Source organism: Ursus arctos, unplaced genomic scaffold (assembly GCF_023065955.2).
Source record: "Ursus arctos isolate Adak ecotype North America unplaced genomic scaffold, UrsArc2.0 scaffold_24, whole genome shotgun sequence".
Lineage (NCBI taxonomy): Eukaryota > Metazoa > Chordata > Mammalia > Carnivora > Ursidae > Ursus > Ursus arctos.
The window spans coordinates 43,341,991-43,350,745 of record NW_026622919.1 but is presented as its reverse complement, the minus strand read 5'-3'; the positions used below and the strand labels follow the sequence as shown (position 1 = coordinate 43,350,745).

Here is an 8,755-nt window from a genome sequence, read left to right as displayed (position 1 = left end):
GAGAGCGAGAGAGAGAGAGAACACATGAGCATGGGGAGGGGCACAGGGAGAAGCAGACTGCCCTCTGAGCAGGGAGCCCAGTGCGGGGCTCAGTCACGACCTGAGCTGGGGGCAGATGCCTAACTGACTGAGCCACCCAGGCGCCCCTCTAGTGAGCTTTCTATAATTCATATTATGTTAGATTACATTCTCCTGCTGCAGATACCTAAACTCTCTGCAGAGAGGTAGCGAGCTCTTTTATATTCTAGTTCCCGCTTCTCTCTCCAGCCTTAGCTCTCCTTGCTCTCCCTCCCGTACTCTGGGCTCTAGCCACACTGAATTTCTTGACGTTTCTTTACCTGACCTGCCTACTTGCCCCTCTAGGCTTTTGTTTACAGTCTGTACCTCTATCTGACTCACCTTCAATTACCAGTCTTATCTGACACTCTAATTTGGGCTGTCTGTCCCATGTCCTCCGTTGGCACTATGTGCTGACCGTTGTAGCATCACGCTGCACTGACGTCACCTGCTCATGCCTGTCCCCAGACCGAGACTGATCACTGGTGGGTTTCCAACACCCAGCTCTGCTTGAACACACAGAAGACACCCCGGGTATGTATTTCTGACCCCCCCCCCCCAAAAAAAAAAAGAAAAAAGAAAAACAGAAGATAGGCTAGAGGTCATCAAAAGCCAAGTGGGAGCAGTGGGTCGGAATAATCCTAGAGACATAAGAAAGGTACTGCGTCGGGGCTCCCGCCTGGCTCAGTCGGAAGAGCATGCGACTCTTGATGTCCAGGTTATGAGTTTGAGCCCCACGGTTGGGTGTAGAGATTACTTAAATAAATAAATATTTAAAAAAAAAGAAAAGAAAAGAGAAAGTTACTGTATCAGTTAGCTTTTGCTGCGAAATAAACCATGTCAACACTTAGTGGCTTCAAACAACAGTCACTGGGGCGCCTGTGGCTCAGTCCGTAGAGCGTGTGACTCTTGACCTCAGAGTTGTGAGTTCAAGCCCCATGTTGGATAGAGATTACTTAAAAATTTTTAAAACACACACACACAAATGTATTTATCTTGCAGTTCTGCAGCTTAGCAATTTGGGTCGGCTCAGCTGGACTGTTCTTCTGGTCTACTTAGCTTCTGATTGTGGGCTGGCTGGTCTTGGATGGCCCTCAGCTGACACAGTTGACCTCTGCTTCCTGTGGTCTCCCATCCTCCAGCAGAGTAGCCTGGACTGGTTTTCATGGCCAGAAGAACAGGCAGAATCACACAGAGCCTCTTAAGGCCTGGCCTTAGACCTGACACAATGTCAATCCCACTGCATCCTTTCACGTTCTACTGATGGCGGCCAGCCAGGATTCAAGGACTGAGGAAACAGACTCCACCTCTTGATGGGACGAGCTGTGAAGTCGTATTGCAGAGGGGAGCAGATAGAGGAAGAGTGAAGGATTGTGGCAATTTTTGCAATCTACAGAAGATACCCCATAAAACAAGCTATTTGATTAAAATGTATAAAGAAGCATAAATTACTAGGAGGCATCATCATTAGACAAGTCAATATCCAAATGTTTATAGTTTTTCTCTTTTTAAAAAATTCTTTTTAAGTAGGACCCAAGTGCAACACGGGGTTCGAACTCATGACCCTGAGATCAAGAATCACATGTTCTACAGACTGAGCCAGCCGGGCGCCCTATATATTTCTTTATTTTATAACTCGAATATTTTGCATGCGCAAGCATGGTTTTTAATTTATTTTATTCTTTGAAGTAATCTCTACCCCCAGTGTGGGGCTTGAACTCATGACCCGGAGATGAAGAGTCGCGTGCTCTACCGACTGAGCCAGCCAGGCACCCCAAGCATTACTTTCAGCACCTGCCAAAGTAGGTGTGTAGCACTGGGACTTGGGGACTGTTGGAGAAGAAAGGCACATGGAAGAGATTACCGAGAATGAAAAGACGGACAGCACGTTTCTTAAGGTCAGGGTTGGGTCCAGTTTATTAACTTTCGTCTGTGACACCTCACATGATCACCACATGGAAAACACTCAGCAAATATTTGTTAATGACCAATAGTAAACCTCTATTTACTGTCGTAAAGGAGAACTAAATGTCTAGTCTTACTCGCAGTGCGGCTGCGTGTGGATGTAGACGTTCCGCCCTAACCCAGGACGCGTGGCGCGCGGAGGAGCGCAGCTGAAACCCAGCCTGTGCTCTGCTGGCCTTACCTGCCTGCAGGGGGCATGGTTTCAAACCCAAACAGGGTCCCCTTTTGCCTGCTAAGCAGCGAGCCTCCAAGACTGTGTGTTGGAGGGGCGCCTATTTAGAAAGCTCCCCGCAGCTCCCTAGGGACCGGCAGGGCCCTGATAATCTGTGGGAGCAGAGCACTGGTTACTGAGCAGCACAAGATGGCGCAAAACGCACAAAGCGAGAATCAAGCACAAAACTGGAGACACCGTTCTTACAAATTGATCAACATGAGTGGGTGAGGGATCGAGAGAAATAGGAGCAAGAAAAAAAAGATATTGTGCAGTTAGCATGTCTGAATCCAAAGGAGAAACCAACCGAGAGTTAACAAGGAGACCAAAACCCTGGAGCGCACAAAACATGATTTGTTTCTATAAAGGGCAAATCTATGAGACAGAAAATAGATTACTGGCTGCTGGGACTGGGAGTAGGAATGGGGATTGACTGTAAATGGGCTCAAAGTTTCACTTCGTGTGATGGAAATGTCCTAAAATTAGATTGTGGCAATGGATATATACCTCTGTAAACACACTAAAATTCATTGAATTTTATGCATGAAACAGGTGTATTTATGGTGTGTACATTATATCTCAATGAAGTTATTTTTAAATATTTGTCCCCAAGAAATAAATAAAAATAAATAAGTAATAAAAATATTTGTCTCGGCAAGAAATAACAAGTGTTGGGGTGCCTGGCTGGCTCAGTTGTCAGAGCACACAGCTCTTGATTTTGGGGTTGGTGAAGTGTTGGTGAAGATGTGAAAAAAAGGAACCCTCGTGCACTCTTGGTGGGAGTATAAATTGGTGCAGCCACTGTGGAAAACAGTACGGAGTTTCCTCCAAAAAATTAAAAATGGAAATACCATATGATCCAGTAATTCCATTACTATTTACCCCCCAGAATGAAAACACTAATTTGAAAAGGCACCCCTATGTTTATTGCAGCGTTGTTTACAATAGCCAGGATATGGAAGCAATCCAAGTGTCCATCCATAGATGAATGGATAGGGGCGCCTGGGTGGCTCAGTCGGTTAAGCAACTGCCTTCAGCTCAGGTCACAGTCCCAGGGTCCTGGGGTTGAGCCCCGCATCAGGCTCCCCGCTCAGCGGAGAGCCTGCTTCTCCCTTTCCTGCTTGTGCTCTCTCTCTCTCTGTCAAATAAATAAAAAAAATATTTTACAAAAATAGATGAATGAATAAGAAGATGTGGTATGTTAAATAAATAAATAAATATATTTATGGATATATATATATATATATATATAAAGTGGAATATTACTCAGCCATAAAAAAGAATGAGATCTTGCCATTTGTGACAACATAGATGGACCTAAAGAGTATTATGCTAAGGGAAGCAAGTCAGACAGAGAAAGACAAATAGTATACGATTTTACTTATATATGGAATCTAAAAAAACAAATCAAACAAAAAACCCCAAACAGACTCTTAAATACAGAAAACAAACTGGTAGTTGCCAACGGGAGATGGGTGGGGACAAAATAGGTGAAGGGGTCTAAGAGATACAAATTTCCAGTAATAAAAGAAATAAGTCACGATAATGAAAAGTACAGCACAGGGAATATAGTAAATAATGTCTGTCACTGTATGGTGATAGACGGTGAGCACACTTTCCGTGGTGAGCACGGAATGATGTATTGCCAAATCCCTATGTTGTACACCTGAAACTAACATAACATTGTATATTGCATAATAATTATATTTCAATGGTACAGAAAATTTTTAAAAAATTGTTCTGGGCATAATAAAATTATTATTTGTCTCGTGAGTGTTAGCCACACTGAAAGTGAACAAGACATTGTGTGTCTCTGCTGGATACAACAGGAAGCTCACAGCAAGCACCACCTCTGAGGCATTCAAATAAAAACAAAATTGAACCCGACTCTAATCCAGCGACCAGTCTCCAGGAAATGCGAGGAACACGGGAAAGTTAAATACACCGTAAGGGAGCAAAGAAACAAATCCAGGGTGCGAGATATTTTACAAGACAAGTAGCCCAGTTTCTTCTTAAATAAATGATATGAAAAAGAAAAGGGACCGGAAGAGAGATCTGTTATGGATAAAAAGGGACTTAAGAGCTCTATCAACTGACATATTTTGTGAATTTAGTTTGTATCCTGATTCAGGTAAACTAATTGGGGGGAAAAAAACCATTTGATACAACCATGGGAAATTGAACATGGGCTGAATATTAGATGATATTAGAAAATGGGGGCGCCTGGGTGACTCAGTGGGTTGAGTGTCCAACTCTTGCTTTCAGCTTAGGTCATGATCTCGGGGTTGTGGGCTTGAGCCCTGCGTCGGTCTCCATGCTCAGCGGGGAGTCCGCTGGAGATTCTTTCTCTCCCTCTGCCCCTTCCCCTGCTTGTGCTCTCTCCGTCTCTCTAAGTAAGTAAGTAAGTAAATAAATAAATAAATGTGGGGACCTGGCTGGCTCTGTCAGTAGGGCATTTGACTCTTGATCTCAGGGTGGTGAGTTCGAGCCCCACATTGGATGTAGAGATTACTTTAAAAAAATCTTTAGGGGCGCCTGGGTGGCTCAGTCGTTAAGCGTCTGCCTTCAGCTCAGGGCGTGATCCTGGCGTTCTGGGATCGAGCCCCACATCAGGCTCCTCCGCTGGGAGCCTGCTTCTTCCTCTCCCACTCCCCCTGCTTGTGTTCCCTCTCTCGCTGGCTGTCTCTCTCTATCAAATAAATAAATAATATATTTTTAAAAAATCTTTAAAAATGAATGAATGAGGGGCACCTGGGTGGATCAGTTGGTTAAGCATCGTAAGTATCTTTGTAAGAGGGACGAAGGAGGAGTCAGAGTCAGTAAAGGAGATATGACAATGGAACCAGAGGTTCCAATGAGGTGCCTTGAAGATGGAAGAAGGGACAATAAGCTCAGTATCACAGGCTGACTCTAGAAGTTGAAAATGTCAAGGACATAGATTCAACCTTAGAGCCTCCGGAAGGAACACAGCCCTGATGACACCTTGAATTTAGGACTCCTTATCCCCCAGAACTATAAGATAATATATTTGTGTTGTTTTAAGTCACAAAATCTGTTGTAATTTCTTACAGTAGCAATAGGAAAACATTACAAATAACTTCATGAATATAGCCTTTGCTTCAACTGAATTATTTTTAGCTAAATTCCCAGGTGTAGGGTTACTGGGTCATGGCTATCACCACATTTGAATATTTTGCTTCCCAAAGGGTGTTTACCCATTGTCCACCCTGCCAGGAGTGTAACCTGGAAAGCATGGACCACCATTCAATTTTTTTCTGATCATTCAACTTGAAAAAAATAATTTAGTAAATTTAAAAGTACATCTTGGGGCGCCTGGCTGGCTCAGTCCATAGAGCATGTGACTCTTGATCTTGGGGTTGTGAGTTTGAGCCCCACATTAGGTGTAGAGATTGCTTAAAAAAAAAATCTTAGGGCTGGGGCGCCTGGGTGGTGCAGTCGTTAAGCGTCTGCCTTTGGCTCAGGGTGTGATCCTGGCGTTCTGGGATCGAGCCCCACATCAGGCTTCTCCGCTGGGAGCCTGCTTCTTCCTCTCCCACTCCCCCTGCTTGTGTTCCCTCTCTCGCTGGCTGTCTCTGTCTCTCTCAAATGAATAAATAAAATCTTAAAAAAAAATAAAAATAAAAAAGGTTAAGATAAATTTGTTGTGTGTTTTACTATAGTTAATTTTTTTTTAATTGTAAAATTAATTTTTTCAAAACGTATATCTCAGGCACTTTATATATTTTTATTGTGAGAATGAATATATTTCCATTTATTAACCCCTTGAACTTTCTCATGTATGAATTAGCAGGTTATACACTTTTCCTATTTTACTTACTGAGTTTACTATTTAAAGATTAATTAATTAATTAATTAATTTGAAAGAGAGAGAGAGAGAGAACGCACATGTGCAAGTTTGGGGGGAGGGGCAGAGGGAGAGGGAGAGAGAGTCTCTTAAGCCAGCTCCATGTTGAGCATGGAGCCCCATGCAGGGCTTGATCCCACAACCCTGAGATCACGACCTGAGCTGAAACCTAGAGTTGGACACTTAACTGCCTGTCCCAGGATTTACTAGTTATTCTAATAGTCAATTTTTACTTTCAATGTTAAAAAACCTTCTTCCAGAGATCTGAGTTATTTGATTCTATCTTATAATAGTATTTCTATAAGTTGATTCTTTTTTTAAAAAGATTTTATTTATTTGACAGAAAGAGAGAGAGAGAGCACAAGCAGAGGGTGAAGCAGGTAGAGGGAGAGGGAGAAGCAGGCTCCCTGCAGGGCAGGGAGCCTGACCCGGGGCTCGATCCCAAGACCCCAGGATCATGACCTGAGCTGAAGGAAGACACTTAACCGACTGAGCCACCCAGGCGCCCTACATGTTGATTCTTAACCTTACTCTATTAAATTTAGAAAACCAATTGGCCAATGGCAGAAAGTGTAGACCTAACCTCTCTCTAATTTACTATTGTCCTCAAGCCACTGGCTAGATAATCTTTCCTTCTTCCTAATTCGTGGAATCGTGAGAGGTGCAGAAGCGATGATTTGGAGAAGGGCAGAAGCTTGTTTGGCATCAGCCACAAAAGAAGAAGGACGCACGTGTGGAGGATTGCTGACCCGCCCAAGCCTCTCCTTGACCCCCCACCGGAGGACTGAGGAGAGCTGGCAGGAGAGGGGAGGTGCCAGGGGAGCCATCGGTACTCCTGTCTTTTGGCACAATATAAACGTGGGTGTTTTCCTGTGGGCCGAATGGACAAGACAGTAAGTCGCTGGGCTGAACCCACTTGCCTGTAACCTACCGAGAAGGGCAGCCCTTCGGAACCCTCTCAAATTCACACAGGTGTCCCCAAGCAAGCCAGTCACGGGCCGCCTGCCCCATGTATAACTAAGAAGTTAGCCCAGCAATGTTAGAAGCTCTATTAATATAATTAACCATACTTACTCATTAAAGAAAGCAAAATCATAGTTCATAAGAACAGAGCCTGAAAAAGCATCCAGTGAAAAGTCAACAGCCTTAAAAAAAAAAAATCTTTAAATAATCTCTACAGCCACTGTGAGGCTCGAACTCACAACCCCAAGCTCCAGAGCCACGGGCTCTACTGACTCAGCCAGCCAGGTGCCCCAACACTCATTTTTTTTTTTTTTAAGATTTTATTTATTTGACAGCGAGAGAGGGAGCACAAGCAGGGGGAGTGGGAGAGGGAGAAGCAGACTTCCCGCTGAGCGGGGAGCCCGATGAGGGCGCGATCCGAGGACCCTGGGATCATGACCTGAGCCGAAGGCAGACGCTTAACGACTGAGCCACCCAGGCGCCCGCAACACTCATTTTTTAAGACCCATTTCCCCGCACGTAGACGGCTGGTGCATTAGCACCGGGGCTGCCGGGAAGCAGCGCGGAGGTGGCCGAACACTGCGAGGCTCAGACGCGCCCACCGCAGGCTCCGATCGCTTCCCCGCGCTCTTAGCCCCACTGGGCTGAGAAGCCCCGAATCGCGCCGACCTCCACGTGGGGCACCCTCGCGGTGCGCTCGGCCACCCGTTCAGACGTGTACTGCTCGGGCCGGGCGCGTCGTGCTTCTGCCAAGTCGGAATGGGAGCGGTGCCCACCGCCGTCCTCCCCTCCGTCGTGCTCCCGGTCGCTTCGGCAGAGCCGCCCTGGCCGCGACGCGGTGCAACTGCCCGCCGCTCCAGGGAGCCTTCGCCTTCTCTTGCGGGGCCTCCTGGCCGGCAGAGAGCTGTGGACGTGGGCCACACGGGCCGGGGATCGTCCCGCCGGTCGGCGCGAGTCGGAGAGCCGTCTCCCCTCTTGCCGCCACTTCCCTGGGCTCGCGCGCACGCGGGTGGAGAGCGCAGGCCGGACCCTCGGGCAGCCGGGCTCTGCGACCCCCGCCACCGCCCTCTGCGATCCCCGCCACCGCCCTCTGCGACCCGCGCCGGGAAAGTTAAACTCGCTTTTTAATAAACACTCTTACCAAATTAGAAATAGAGAGATCTCTTTAACTTGATTTTTTAGAAAAACAACCAAAAACTAGGGGCAGCTGGGCGTCTCTGTCGGTGAAGCGACCCACTCTTGATCTCGACTCAGGTCTTGATCTCGGGGTCCTGAGTTCAAGAAAAGACAAAATGAAACAAAACAAAAACAACAATAACTACTTATCAGAAACTAATAGAAAACATGACTTAATGGTGAAAGAGTAGACATTTCCATTAAAACGTGGAATTTAACAATAAATGCCCATTTTGATCTCTTATTCAGCTTTTCTCTCAGGCGCCATAGATCTGGAGGAATGAGAAGTAGGTAAGAGCTGTATATATTAAAAAGGTAAAGACAAAACTTTCAGCAGTGCGCTCTGGAAAGCCAAGCCAATGAACTGCGAAACTATCACAACAGGAGCGCCTAGGTGGCTCAGTAGGTTAAGCAGCCGACTCTTGATTTTGGCTCAGGTCATGATCTCGTGGTTCTGAGCTCGAGCCCCTCATTGGGTCCACGCTCAGTGGGGAGTCTGCTGGAGATTCTCTCTCCCT

General features: G+C 46.0%; 1 long non-coding RNA gene across 1 annotated transcript; it reads left to right on the top strand.

The window, feature by feature from the left end:
• Window positions 1–2,876, top strand: LOC130544741 (uncharacterized). Its single transcript, XR_008961283.1, has 2 exons — window positions 1–591; window positions 1,060–2,876. It is a non-coding gene; the product is annotated as an uncharacterized LOC130544741 (long non-coding RNA).
• Window positions 2,877–8,755: the final 5,879 nt, after the last annotated feature.